This window comes from Cenococcum geophilum (assembly GCF_001692895.1).
Source record: "Cenococcum geophilum 1.58 unplaced genomic scaffold K441scaffold_25, whole genome shotgun sequence".
NCBI lineage: Eukaryota > Fungi > Ascomycota > Dothideomycetes > Gloniales > Gloniaceae > Cenococcum > Cenococcum geophilum.
In genome coordinates, this window is record NW_027137583.1 from 1,550,143 (window position 1) to 1,565,990 (window position 15,848).

Genomic DNA, 15,848 nt, shown 5'->3' on the forward strand with positions numbered 1-15,848 from the left:
GCGTTATTACAGACGAAGTTTCTTTGGGGTGGGATATTATTAAGGCCTTCCCAGGCAAGGTAGGGAGAGCTTAGTATAATGTCATGGCTTAAACAAATGCCTCTAAACCGAAGCTTAAACGAATACTATATTACCAAGATACTAAGCTAAAGAGAAGGAAAAGGGGTCGCTAGGACCGATGTAAATAAATATATAGGGTAAGCCGCCAAGGCGCTAGCTTTAGGCGGGCCAATTGCAGGTCGGCAGAATATGACAGAATTTGGCAGGTAACGTGCGATAGCGCCGTTACAGCTAGCGCCTTAGCGGCTTACCCTATATATTTATTTATATCGGTCCTAGCGACCCCTTTTCCTTCTCTTTAGCTTAGTATCTTTATAAGATAGCATTCTATAAGCTTTAGTTCAGAAGTATTTATATAAGCCGTTATATTATACTAAGCTCTCCCTATATTACCTAGGAAGGCCTTAATAATATCCCATCTTAAAAGAAAAAACTTCGTCTATAATGACGCGTTAACGCGCTATACTTAGACACTAAAACAACTCTATATTACCTGGGAAGGCCTAGATAATATCCTACCTTATAAGCTAGATAGGACTAGACCTATACCCCTAAAATTAAAACTAAAGTATATAATACTAACAAACCCTAGGAAGCTAATAATAGCACCTAAAGTAAGCTTATTTAAGAGAGTTACCTTTACCTAAGAGGAACCTAAGATCCAATTAGGATTAGAAATTAAAGACAATAATAATATCGTAGACGTACGCGAGCAGATTTGCGCCTTTATAGCCAGCTAGGAAGCTAATTGTCTTAAGGCAAGGAATATATAAAAGACCCTATAAGAGATCCTAGAAAGCCTTACGGCCCTATAAAATAGCCTAGCTTCCCCTTCTTAAAGCTCTAGCCGATATACTTACTCTACTAAATATAATATACTAGGGAGTACGGATATAATAACGAAGTAAGTAAAGTCCGTTAAGCTCTTTAACCCCTAACTACTATTTAACGGGATAGACTCTACCTTTAAGAATTAGAGGATTTAAGTATAAGGAAAGCTCTGTGTTAACTATAACTATTTCCTTTTTAAGGAAGCTAAAATGCTCTACCTTTTTAGTTAAACCACTAGGGACGCCTAACGGCACCTTTAAGCCAAGTTTAAGGACGATTCCCCTATCTAATTTATATCTATTAACGAGATAATACAGCACCTAGCGGCTATTTACGTTAACCTAAATAAAGTATAGGACGCCCGGTATGACTATAATCGCCTAATAATAAAACTAAACTAACCCTTTACCAACTTCTAGACCTAATTTTTATACCTTATAGAAGAAGGCCAGGTTCCCCTTAAGAACTACTAATTAGACTTATATAATAAGCTAATAATTTAGCTATAAGAGAAGATCGCTATAACCTTAGATAACCTTCTAACGTATAATAAACTTATAACTTATTACTTATTACTAGATTTAGAACTAAAGCAAATTAATACCCGCCCTAATTAGCAGAAGCGACCCTAGAATAATTAAAACTTATTAGCTATACCTATAGGAGCTAGAGTAGGAAGATAAGCTATAACTACCCTTATACTAAAAGCGGTTACATCTATATACTAGCGGGCCTCGCCCAATTAGCTATATACTATACCCCTAACTAGTACTTATCGCAATACCCTAATTAACCCTACCTCGGCTACTTGCTATAACTATAATAAGGAGGATTACTTTACCTTATTTTGTCTAGAGCTAAAGGATATAGGCGATATTAAGGAAATAGAGGAAGGAGAAACGTCCAACAAGTTAGGAAAAGAAGAGCCCTAGGGAAAGACTCCCCCTAGGGTACCCTATCGATCTTAAAAAGATTAATCTTAGTTAGTTAATAGGTAGAAAGTATTTTACTATTCTATATATAGTATCTTAAAATGGATATAGAGTAAATATAACTACCCTTATTAATATTAGAGCAAATAGCTTCGCCTTTATAAATACTGCCTATATAAATAATGTTGCTAAAATTTTAAATATAAAAGCTATCTAACTAGAGAAGCCTATCTAGGTAAAAGGCTATAACGGCTAAGCTGGTTAGCCGGTTACTTATATTTTAAAGTTATATATTACTCTTAATAGATAACACTAATATAGTATCCCTTTTTGCATCCTAGACCTAGGGTCCTATAATATAATCCTTAGATAAAAATAGATGTCCTATTTTAATATTTAGCTAAACGTATAATAAAGATAGTTTATCTAGCTAGAGGATAGACTAAAGTTGCCCTCTTTTATTAGGGAAATCTAAACTAACCGCAAGACACTAGCTATAAGGGCTAACTCTATCTACTAGTAGGATATCCAGGCCCGTAACCTAGCCTTTACTTAAAAAGACGCCCACTATAAAGCTAGAAAGAACTTTATACTAATAAAGATACTCTCTTAAAGCGCTATATTTAAAGAAGACTCTACATATAAAAGTGGGATAGATAGTAACATAAATAATGTCTAAATTACGCAGATTTAACTAGTATAGAAAAGAACGCATTAATAGGATATAAGGGATAACCTCTAAAAGATATAATAGGAGCTAAAAGGAGTAATAATAACGCTAATACCCTAGAAGTATACAAAGTTATATACGCCCCTATTATTATACAACCCCCCCGCCGTAGATATTACCGCAATTAGCGCGGTAGTATTTCACTTTAATATATACCAGAAGAATAATAAGGTCTTTATAATAAGCCTATATAAAATTAACCAAATTATTAATAATAGGGAGGAAGAGCTAGCTAAGGAGACTAATAAAGAACTAGTTAAACGCCTTCTTCCTACTATTTATATAAATTATAAGGATGCATTCTTAAAGGCGGCTTTAGATAAGTTACCCCCTTACCAGACGTATAATTATAAAATTTAATTAGAAGCTAATAACTCGCTAAGTTATAGCCCCCTTTACTAATAATTAACGGATAAGCTAAAAGCAATAAAGTAGTACTTAATTAATAACCTGGATAAAGGGTTTATTAAGCTAAGTTAAGCCCCTTTTACTTCTCCTATCCTATTTATAAAAAAGCCTAATAAAGGCCTTCGCTTTTACATTAACTATTAAAAGCTAAACACTATTACTTAAAAGGATTAATATCCTATTCCTTTAATTAATAAGACCCTTATATATTTAAGCTAGGTAAAGATCTTTACTAAACTTAATATTCGCTAAGCTTTCCACCAAATTAGAATAAATCCTATATCTAAAGATTTAATAACATTTCGTACCTGTTATAGTTCCTATAAATATAAAGTTCTTCCTTTTAGACTAATAAATGGACCGGCTATATACTAAAGGTATATAAATAACGTTTTTTTAAATTACCTTAATAAGTTCTACACGGTATATCTAAACAACATTCTTATATACTTAGACAATAAACTTAAGTATTAAGTTTATATTAAGAAGGTCCTAGAGAGACTACAAAATATAGGCTTATAAGTTAATATTAAGAAATGCGAGTTTAGGGTAAAATATATAAAATACCTTAGGTTTATTATAACTATAGAAGGAATTAAGGTTAACCCTAAGAAGGTAGAGGCAATCCGTAACTAGAAGCCCCCTTATATAGTAAAAGGAGCCTAATCCTTCCTTAGTTTTTATAACTTCTATTACTAGTTTATCCGCGACTATGGAATTATAGTAAAACCTTTTATATAACTAATTAGGAAGAATACGCTTTTTATTTTTAATAATAGCTATATAAAGGCCTTTAAAGAGATAAAGGATTGGCTTATCTCTTCCCTAATCCTTTATTACTATAACCTAGACCTTAAATTAATACTAGAAACGGATGCCTCTAATAGGGTTATAGCGGGAATCCTATTACAGTTATATCTAGACGGCGAATAGTACCCTATTACTTTCTTTTTAAAAATAATAAACCTAGCTAAGTATAACTATAAAGTACATAATAAAGAAATGCTAGCTATTATTTAATTACTCTCTTAATAACGCGTAGAGCTTAAAGGTATAAACTTTTAAATTAGGATATATATAGATTATAAAGCCCTAGAGTACTTTATAACTATAAAGCAGCTTACTAAATAATAAGCCTAGTAGGCTAAAATACTCTCCTAATTCTTCTTTATAATTATATATCGTTCTAGGAAGTAAAACTTTAAGGCTAATACCCTAACCTAAAGAGAATAAGATATAGAACCTTAGAATAAGCTAAAGACCTAATATTAGACGCGCGCCCTCCTTTATTTAGAATAGCTTAACCTATAGATTCTTAAGGAGCTAGACTTCTAGTAAAACGAGCTAGTACTAATAGAGGAGTCCTTAGATAAGCTAATAGGGCTAATTAACCGCCTCCTAACTATAAACCGCACGGCTAACGCCCTAAGGGCCCTTCGCGAATAAGCTGTAAAGGGAAACCCCGATTTTAAGATAGAGAAAGGATTGCTCCTATACTAGGAGCGGCTTATAATCCCTAACGTTAATATCTATAGACTAAACTAATCTATAAAGCTTATTGCTAAGTCTCTATAGTACACCCTAATAAGAATAAAACCTATAAAATTATTAACTGCCGCTACTACTAGCTAAGAATAGTTGCGGATATTAATTAATATATATAGAACTGCGAAGACTGCTAAAGAGCTATAATTTTACGGGAGAAGACCCTAGGATTACTTAAGCCACTCCTAATACTAGAGCGCCCTTAGTAGTATATTTTTATAGACTTTTATAAACTACCTAGGGACCGTAATAGATATAATATAGTTATAGTTATAGTTAACCAATTTAGTAAACGCCCGTTCTTAATTCCCTATTATAAAAATATTAATACTAAAGAGGCAGCCCGGCTATATATCTATTACGTCTACTAAATTTATAGACTATTAAATACTATTATATCTAATTATAGGCTATGGTTTATATCGGCTTTCTAGAATAAGTTTACCTAAATTCTAGGCATTAAGCTAAAGCTTTTTATAGCTTATTACCCCTAGATAGACAGTTAGACGGAGATTATAAATTAGTACCTAGACTAGAAGCTTAGGCCCTTTATTAACTATTTCTAAAATAACTAGTCTAAACTACTACCCTTAATAGACTACGCGTAAGCAACCCTACCCTATAACTCCACAGGGTTTGCCCTAATTTAGCTAGAAAATGGGATACTTACCCTATATAAGCTTTAACTAGGAAAGGCTAAAAGAACCCCAGACTATATAAAAAAAGCTATTCTATACTAAGGCTTAATAGTATACTAAATAATTGGAGGAAGCCTAAATAGTAGCCCGTAAGAACCTAGAAAAAGCTTAAAGGTTAATAGAATAGTAGGCAAATAAACACTGTTAAGAGCCCGACTTTGTCCCTAGTAATATAGTCTAGGTTATAATAAGGAATTAGAAGACTAAACAACCTAGCTATAAGCTGGACTACTAGATAGTAGGACTATATAAGGTTTTTAAAAAAATAGTCAACTTATATAAGATAAAGCTCCCAGATTTAATTAGGGTTTACCCTATTTTTTTGCTAGATAAATTATAGAAAGCTATAAATAACCTATTGCTTAAACAAAAGAATAAGCCTCCCCTACTAGTTTAAGTAAACAGTGATAATAAATAGAAGGTTAATAAAATACTAGCCTATAAGATAGTATGGGGAACGCTAAAATACTATATTAAATAGAAGGGCTATAATTCTAACCTAACCTAGTACCCTATGTAGAACTTTATAGGCTGCCCCTAGAAACTTAAAGAGTTTTATAACTAATACCCTAATACGCCTAGACCCCCAAAGTACCTAAATAAATAGATAGAATGCTAGTATAATAAAGATAATAAGTTACTAAAAGAACATAGGGATAAAAACGCCCTAAAGCCCTAATATAGCTATCTACCAAATTCTGCCATATTTGGCCGTTTTCTGTAAGTACTATAAAAAAATTAGATGTTTAGGAACTTTAACTAGCGGTTAAAGTTGTCTAATTAGTTAGATCCGTGCTAAGACTTTTAGCGGCTACTCTTTCTAGCCTAGTGCTTCCACTTAGCCTATAATCGCCTTTTATACTTAGTCTGGACATACTTATATCCCCTTTTATCTCCTTATTTTATATTTTATAATCCTATATTTATAAGCCTAGTGCTACCCTATTTCTAACTAAGCCTAAGGGTAGGCATTATTTTAAAGAGGGGGGTAATATAACGGCGCTATTGCATATTACATGCCATATTCTGCTATATTCTGCTGACCTACAATTGGCCCGCCCAAAGCTAGCGCCTTAGCGGCTTACCTTATATATTTATTTATATTGGTCCTAGCAACCCCTTTTCCTTCTCTTTAGCTTAGTATCTTTATAAGATAGCATTCTACAAGCTTTGGTTTAGAAGCATTATATAAGCCGTTACACCCTTACTACCTAGTTATTTTATATATATATAAGAACGTTCTTAGCAACGTGCTATAGGTAGAGGAGTTAAGGCACTAAAGGGAAGTATGTGCGTAGTGCGTTCTTAAAAGCCAATTCCTTATTAGTAATTATAACCTTAGAAGTAATATTATATTAGGAGTAAAGAAGATAGATTTATTAAATTATGAAGTTATAATCGGCTTTTGTTTTACCTAGTAGGAAGTAATAAGCAAGCTTAAAGTTCTGCCCTATATTACTAACTCCTATAGCATATAGAAAAGGCATTTTAAAATTATTTATTTTATAGGTGCAGTTAATTAATAAAACGTTGGGATTTTTTTAGAAATATTTAAGAGACTTTAGGTAAGCAAAGAATAAGTATTTAACGCAATCGTGATTGTCTTCCTTATACGCGAAGTAGTATTTTAATTTAGGATCGTCGCCTCTATATTTATTAAGAGCCTTAAGTAATGCTTATACGGAGAAAAGCCTACTAAGTAGCTTCTTCTTACTTGCTTGCCGTTTGTTATAGATATCTTAGATACTAATTATAATATCCTTCTTAAGTAAATTTATAAGTATTTTGCCTGGGTTAATACTACTAGCTAATATATTAGCAATCGTCTTCTTTATCTCCTTAGTGCGTTATTAGTAATGTAGTAGAGCTCCAGTATAGGCAAACTCCTAGTAATTATAGGTAGGATTTTATACCTCTACCTACTACCTAATTACTATACGAGTAAGTATAAGGGTAAAGGGGTAGCTGGTTATATAAGAGCTAGTTAGCCGCTTCTTAGCAGTTTTAGTATAGTTACTTCCTTTAGCATACTAAAGCCACATCTTATGTATAGTTAGTGGCACATACTTATTAGTTTTTAAACGGAAAACTAATACCGCATAGCCTTGCCCTTTGACGAACTTATAGATATTATTAAGGGCAAGCTTTATAGAGTTGTATAGCTTTAATGGGGGTAGGTTAAGAGCTATAGTTAGTGTAGGGAATGGTAGGGTAAATGCAAGGTGACGTTTTAGGTATAGGCGCGCGTCAGTAGCGCGTTGGTTGCGCGTTAATGCAGATGCAAATAAGTCAAATTTACGTGATGTTTTAACCTAAACAGGTAGGATCTAAGCCTGTTTAGACGGGGGTGTATGTATATTAGTTAGGGGGTGTATACATATTATTTAGGGGGTATATAATTATTGTTGACCTTTAGAAAATGCCCTATTAATTCTTTAAAGCGGGCTAATTAATAACCTTAATTGCTAGTTAAAGTTCCTTAAAGTTACTACTAACGTATAACGTCTTAGCTACCTAGTCAAGCCAGCTACCCAGTTGAGCCACCCTAAAATACACCAAAACCTACCAACTTTAGCCTTTTATAACTCTACTCCTATTAAAGATATTTAAATAATTTTTTTTAATATAGCTAGTTATATATAAAAGTATTTTATTTATTAGTTCTTTTTTAAAAAAATTATATATATTTAAGCTAATATAATATTCTTTAATATAATATTTTTAAATTTTAATATTTATTAATAAAATTATTATATTAGCTTAAATATATATATTTAAAAACACTATAAATAAAATCCTTTTATATATAACTAGCTATATTAAAAATTTTATTTAAATATCTTTAATAGGGGTAGAGTTATAAAAGGCTAGATTTTAGTATGTTTTGGAGTAGCTCGACCAGGTGGCTAAGACGTTAGCACAGGCGAGTGGTCTACCTCAAAACTCACCAAAAATTGGAAAAATCGCACCTTAGTATCTCGACAACCACGTAATAATAAATTCTAAAAATTTAGATTTAGGCTTTTATATATACTCTATAGCCTCTATTAAAGTTATATAGTAAATAGTTTAGTAGTTTTTAAGATATTAAAATTTAGGGGCCAAATTAAGGCCAAACTACTATATCTTAAAAACCACTAAACTATTTACTATATAACTTTAATAGAGGCTATAGAGTATATATAAAAGCCTAAATCTAAATCCTTATAAGATATAGAGAAACTATTAGAGATAGTATTATATAAAACAAGCATAGGTTAATTAAATATAACTATTATTATTAATTCTATTTATCGCCCGATTCGGTCCCTTTTTAGGTCTATATAGGCTTCTACCTTCTATATATAGGAAAAACCCCCTAGGGGGGAAAACCTAGGTATATCCTTTTAGCTAGTCTTACGCGCTCCGCCTTCGCCTAGCCTATATACCTTTATATAATGTCTGCCTTATATACTATACTTTTAAGGTATCTTAGAAGATCTAGGGGGTAGTGGGAGGGTTTGGTGATTCGCTGGCGTGTTACCTTTAACTAGGTAGGGGGTGTCCAGTCTCTAAGGGACTAGAAGGGGGCGTATCCTTTAGTGTCCTTCTGCTGAATCTCATTTGCTGTCTAGAACTGCTAAAGGACTCCTTGGCTTATAAGCCATTATGCTGCTTTATATAGACCCCTACTTATAGAGAGTATTTAGGTAATATTATTTGTGCCTACTCTAGCGAATAACTGGTCTCTTATAGTGCGTTAGTTACAGAATAGTAGTATATAGCGTACTAACTATATAGGCCATCCGTACGTATAGTGTGGCGTAATATTTGGGATATAGATGCTTACTAGCCATACATTTAGCCCTAGGACCTCTATTCTTAGTAGGAAGGCGGCTATAGATTCTGCCTTTATCTGTCCTTCGTATAGGGGGAGAGTTAGTGTTGTCTATAGGGTAATCTATATAGCTACCCTCTGTGTTTTTGCCGCCTTCTTCCATTATTAGTTCCACTTAATATCTGCCCATCTTGCGATGCATATAGTAGATCTCTATTTATGCTAGTGGCCTCCTATCCTCTGCTGCTGTGGTAGCGCTCCGCCGGCGTGGCGCCGGGTCTCCGCTTGGTGTTATAGTAGCTCCTGTATTTCCTGTTCTTTCTCTACCATATATAGGCGGAGGGCTTCCTGGCTTGTAAGCTTGGGCGCGTTGCCCCTCTAGGGGGCCCTTACTCCTCGTATACAATTAAGTATTTAGCATATATCCTTCTCCACTAGGTGGTCTTATACTGTAGCTGCTCTCTATATAGCAATTATGTCTGTGTATATATCTAGTAGAAGTACTACTACTTCGCGTTCTAGTGTGGCACGTGGTGTCCTCTTATAGGCCCCTGTGATTCTATATAGGCATTAGTTTTATAGTTTAACTAGTGGCTCTAGGGAGCTTTTTGCTAGTGGCTTGCCTTTTAGGTCTACGCCCCAGATCTAGGCGCCGTATAGCATTATTGGCCTTACTACAGCTATGTATAGTAGTCGTGTGCGTCTAAATAAGGGTCCCTANGTTAAGGCTGCGATANNCNATATCGCTNCGAATGCTGCTGCTCCCNTATAAGTTGCCTNTGTNATATACNCATTCNAGTTTAGTNTAGCGTCTACCTATACCCCTAGGACCTTAAGGGTGGCTTCTAGTTTTGCTTCGCAGCCCTAGATGCTTACTATTAACGCTAGGTCGTTATTCGCCCTCCTTTTCCTTATAAAATGGATAAGCTGGTATTTATCTGGTGCAAATTTAGCGCTATACTATTTTGCCTATATAACGCACCTATCATACGCCTAATTTAGTCTGGTGCAGTTTTCTACTACTGTGTTTCCCTACGTAATTAGGTTTATATCGTCTATAAATCCTAAGGCTACTATTTCCTAGTTGCTCTTAAATATCTCTAGTAGCTTAGATATAAAGAATAAGAACAGGATTAGCGATAGGGGCGACCCCTATAGGATACCTGTAGGTATTAGTATTAATTCGCTTTTATAGCCCTTAAACACTATCTTAGTAGTACGCCCTATTAGAAAGGCTTATATAAACTTAACTATCCATTTTAGTAGACCCTTCTTTCTTAGGATCTATAGGAGTCTCTTATATAATACATTATCGAAGGCTCTACTTAGGTCTAAGCTGAGTATAAATACTACGCATCCTAGGCGGGCTTACCACGCCGCCTAAACGCTAGAGGTAATTAGGGAGAGGGCTAAAAGGGTTAATCGCTTCTTTCTTACGCCTATTTATGTCTATAGTAGTAGTCCTTACTCCTCTACGGCGTCTTATATACGCTCTATAACTATCTTTTCTAAAAGCTTTCCTAGCGTATTTTTGAAGGCGATTAGTCGGTAGCTTCCTAGGAGAGAGTAATCCTTTTTATTTGGCTTTCTTAAGACGACTATAGTTGTTACTTTATAGCAGTCTGGTAGATTGCCTTTGTATAGGCAGGTAGTTGCAGCGTTCGCTAGTGGTATTGCTAAGGCTTTTAATGCAGCCTTAATTGCCTTGTTTAGGATCCTGTTTAGTCCTACCGCTTTGCCTATAGGGAGCTTCCAAATAGCTTCTTTTATATCCTTTGTTAAGACTATCTAGCTTATCTCTAGGGGTAGGGGGTAGTCTTAGTTGCTGGTGTCCTATAAGTCTGCTTAGCCTACGCCTAGGAAGAACCTCTCTGCTAGTATTCTTATTTTTTCCCTGTTATTATTTATGTACTAGTTGTATGCTATCTAACGTAGTGCGGGTAGGTGGGGGTCCCCTAGCGTTTCCCCTGCGGCTCGCCTACTCCACTTTAATATTCGCCAGAGTCTCTGGTTATGTGGCTTAGTAGGGTTTAAAGTAATTTTCTTAAGGAACCGGCGCTAGCTATTTCTGCTCTCCTTCCGTATTATCTTCTTAAGCCTATTCTTTAGGGCTTTATAACTCTATTAGTGGTAAACCTCGCCTATCTTACTATACTGTCGCCTCGCCCTCCTTAAGCCTGCGAGTATCTGCGCTGCCTTCGGTAACCATTTACGCCGGGCGTATTTACTAGGCTGGGCCATTGGGCAGTACTTGTCTAGGCAGTTACTTATAGTCTTCTAGATATCCTCTAGCGTTGCCTAAGGTATTATTGCTAGCCTATTAGTAATTTCCTAGGTATATTTTTCCTAATTAAGTTTCTGGATAGCGTATCTCTAGCGGGTTCATTATGCTAGTGCGTTGACGTTAAGGGTTATCTGTATAGGTATATAGTCTGCAGTTATTGCCTATATATTCTCTAGCCCGCAGAAAGCTAGCCAGTCTACTAGTGCTTTATATATAAATGTAAGGTCGATTATACTCTCTTAGGTTCCTCTTTTCCAGGTAGGTTCGCCTATTAGGGTAGTTAGGGCGAGGCCTCGCGTTTCTAGTTCGTTAAGTAGGTAAGTCGCCTATGCTTCTACTATGGCCTGCTGTCCTCCCTATACTATATAGTGTGTATTAAAGTCCCCTAGGACTATTATCTCGCCTTCTGCTGTGTTAATTATTTATTAGAGTAGCCCCCACGTGGTTATCTGGGGCCTATTGTTGCTTAGGTTATAGACATTAATTATACTAATTTGGCCCCTATTTGTAGCTATTTATAGTTTAGCTATATTAGGGCTAATAGTGTAATAGCTCTAGGCCTATGTATTAATGCGTTGGCTGATTAGGAAGTATACGCGGGTAGACGGGTTTGGTTCGTATAGGAGGTAGTATCCTTTTAGTTAGTACGTTTTATAGGTTTATTTATTATACGCTAGCTCCTATAGGGCTATTATTTGGTGTTTTTTTAGGTCTAGGCTGTTAAATAGAGGGCGTGTTACTCTGTAGTTTAAGTATCCACAGTTATATTATATTGTTGTTAATTCTTTTATAGTTCGTCTGGTGACTTATAGGCGTCTTCCATTTATATCTAGGGCGTTTTACTTAGGGCCGCTATAATTGGGATTCTTTATTAGGATGGGTCTTTAGCGGCGTTAGTGCTACCTCGCGGGCGTCCTACGGCTCGTTTTACTGCTGGTTAGGTAGAGGCTGCTTCTATTAGGGTAGGTATCCTAGTTCTCTTCCGCTGTTTAATTATCTAGCCACCGTTGTTTACCCTACTTATCTCCTTCTTCTTATATGCGTTTCCCTAGAGCGTAGCTATAATCTAGTGTAATTAGGCTTGTTTTATCCTAGTGGCTTCTAGGTACACCTAGTAGGTTCTACATTCCGCCTTCTGCCTTGCTCTATATTCTTTTCCGCAATTTATATATCTAACTCCCTTGTCCTTAGGGCAGTCCCTAATGTTGTGGTTATTGGCGCACTCTCCGCACCTTACTTACTTCCCGCATGCGTTCTAGGTGTATCCCTATTATTAGCATCTAAAGTATTATTAGACTTGGACTCCGTAGTAGTATAGCTAGGCTTTATACTAAAGGCTGTTTATAACTACTCCTTTACGGGCTACTATTGCCTACATCTCTTAGGTTGGTAGGTTAATTATTAGGGTACCGCGCGTTTTAACCTTTTGGAACCCTAGTAATTCTCCTATATACGTTATACGTTCTTTATAGAGCTATATAACTCTAGTTATAGTAATTCCGGGGGCTAGTTTTTTAGTAGCCTCTGTAATCCTCTGGATAAGCTGTGTATTTATAGCGCCTCGTCCGCTTTCTACTTATGTACTAAGTAGTACTCCTATTACTTTAACTGGGTAGTCCTAGTGGAGGATCTTATACTTAAGGGTGTCTCTCTAGGTAATAGTCTGGTCCTTTACCTACTGGTTAGAAAGCGTAACCTCTATGTCGCCGTTGCGTAGGACCCTTACTGCCACTGCCTTTGGTATATATGTTTTAATTAATATAAGAATCTATTCTGGGTCCGCCCCTAATACCTCTAGTATTCGGACCCTAACTATAGCTCTAACCGGTACTACGCTAGGTATACACTAGGGAGTTGCCAGTTAGGCGCTTGCGGCGATGTTAGCCTATATTAGCTTTACTGCTTATACTATTAGTGTTCTCTATAATTTTATAGCATCCTTAATGCGCCTAAGCCTATCCTCTACCGCGTTCTGGTTCCTGTTGTGCTTTATCCAGAGCTCTTGTGCAATAAGGCCTACTTATTATGCCACACGCGCTACCCCTACGCGTAGGCGTTTGTCCTCTCCCTTCCAATCGTCCTCGATGTTCTTTAGGAGGTCTATAAGTTTCTGCCAATTCTGGTCGTTGTCCTTTGGTTGTTGTGGTTAAGTCGCCCCCTGTTGGGTTTGTTGTGGTGTCGCGATTTTCTGTGCGGCGCCCACCCTTCGAGTCTGCTGCGACCCTCCTGTGTCGCGCAGGCTTTCCGGCTGTGCTGCATGCATTGGTTCTAGGGCATAAAATGCCGTAGATTTGATTGGAGGTGGTTATTTCTCTATTAGGTGATTGGTGGGCGTGTTCTGCTGCTGTAGCGGCCTTTCTTAAGATTATTAAATATAACTACCTAAAGCTTATAGCAACTTAGGAAGTTTAGGTCTATAAGTTACTAAAAAGTAAATAAATAAAGTGGATTTAAGAGGTATAGCTTAAAGATTTAAACTTAGAGTAGTATAAAAACTAAGAAGCTATATATATTCTAAAGGGAATTATAAGGGAGTTTATTAAAGAATTCTATAGAAGAATAATATAAAAATATAATAAAGTTATAGGCTTAGTATTAAGACTCTAAGGGAAGTATATTATCTAAGGAATTTAGGGCTTAGTAATATAAGTTATAAGAGAATACCTAGATTGCTAAAGAGATAAGTTATATATAAAGCTATAGCTTATTAAGACACTAGAGAGACTATAGAAAACTATATTATAGGACTTTATTATAAAGGTACTAAAATTAAGAGATTTTATTACTAAATAGAAGTATAATACTATAGAAAGGTATAGGTATATTACTATTTTAGGCAAATTATAGGTAAAAGCCTAGGATATTATTATTATTATAATAAGTTAAATAGTTAAGTAAAGAATATAAACTTTAATAAATATTTATAAAGACCTCTATTTTATAGTAAAGATAGTATAAAAAAGAATAACTAAGTACTATAATACTAAGAAATCTAAGGGACTAGATCTTAAGGAAAGGGATAAAGTATAGCTATTATATAAAAATTTTACAAGTTAATAACTAAGTAAGAAGTTAAAATACGTTAGACTAGGGCTATTTAAAATTATAGTAAAGATTTTAGAAGTTATATATGGACTATTAGCGACTTAGTTAATTGAGGTATAGGCATAGCAAAAGGGACACGCAAGCCTATACGATTGGATTGTCTATAAACGAGAATCTAAAGCTAGGAAAAGGAAAGGAGAAGAAGGGCAGCGCCGTTTGATGTTTTATAGGATCTTTGCGTCACGTAACCGCAATATACAGCAATTTATGGCAACTTGCCGGTGTAAGGTTCTGCTAGTGCCGTAATATTACCCCCCCCTCCAAAAAAGCCTACCCTTAGGCTTTATTACTAAAAGTCTTAATAAGAGAATCTAACTAATTAGATAACTTTAACTGCCGGTTAAAGTTCCTAGATATCTTAATACCTTATATAACTAAGAAATTTCTAAGGTGTTTTTGTTCTTATATTCTTCTAGTAGCTTATTATCTTTATTATACTAGCATTCTATCCACTTATCTAGGTACTTTAGTAGTCTAAGTTTATTAGGGTAATGGCTATAGAACTCCTAAAGCTTATAGGGACTACCTATAAAGTTCTATATAGGGTACTAGGTAGGGTCTAGGTTATATCCTTTCTAACTAATATAATACTTTAATGTTCCCTTTATAAGTTTATAGGCTAGTATTTCTTTAATTTTCTATTTATTATCGCTATTAACTTAAATTAGGAGGGGAGGTTTATTCTTTTATCTAGGTAGTAGGTTATTTATAGCTTTCCGTAGCTTATCCGGTAAAAAAATAGGGTGAACTTTAATTAAGTCTAGGAGCTTAACCTTGTATAAGTTGCCTACTTTATTAAGAATCTTATACGGTCCTACTATCTTATAGTCTAGCTTATAGCTAGGCCGTTTTATTTTTTAGTTCTTTATTATAACCTAGACTATATTGCCTATAGTAAAGTTAGGCTCGCGCCAATACTTATTCGCCTACTATTCCATTAATTTCTAGGCCTTTTTTAGGTTTGTATAGGCTACTTTTTAGGCTTCTTCTAAGCGCTTAGTGTACTGCTAGGCTTCCTTATAAGATAGTTTTTCGCGTATAGTCTAGGGCCCTTCTGGTCTTTTCTAGTTAAAGCTTATACAGGGTAGGTAACCTATTTCTAGTTAAATAGGGGCAAATCCGGTAGAGTTGTGGGGTAGGGTTGCTTAGGCGTAGTTTATTAAGGGTAATAGTTTAGCCTAGTTATTCTAGAAGTAGTTAATAAAAGGCCGGAGTCTCTAGTTTAAGTATTAATTTATAATCCCTATTTAACCATCTGTCTAGGGGTAATATACTATAGAAAGCTTTAGCTTAATGTCTAGGATCTAGGTAAACTTATTTTAAAAGGCTAATATAAACTACGGCCTATGGTTAGATATAATAGTATCTAGTAGTCCGTAAATTTAATAGATATAGTAGATATACAGTTAGGCCGCCTCTTTAGTATTAATATTCTTAT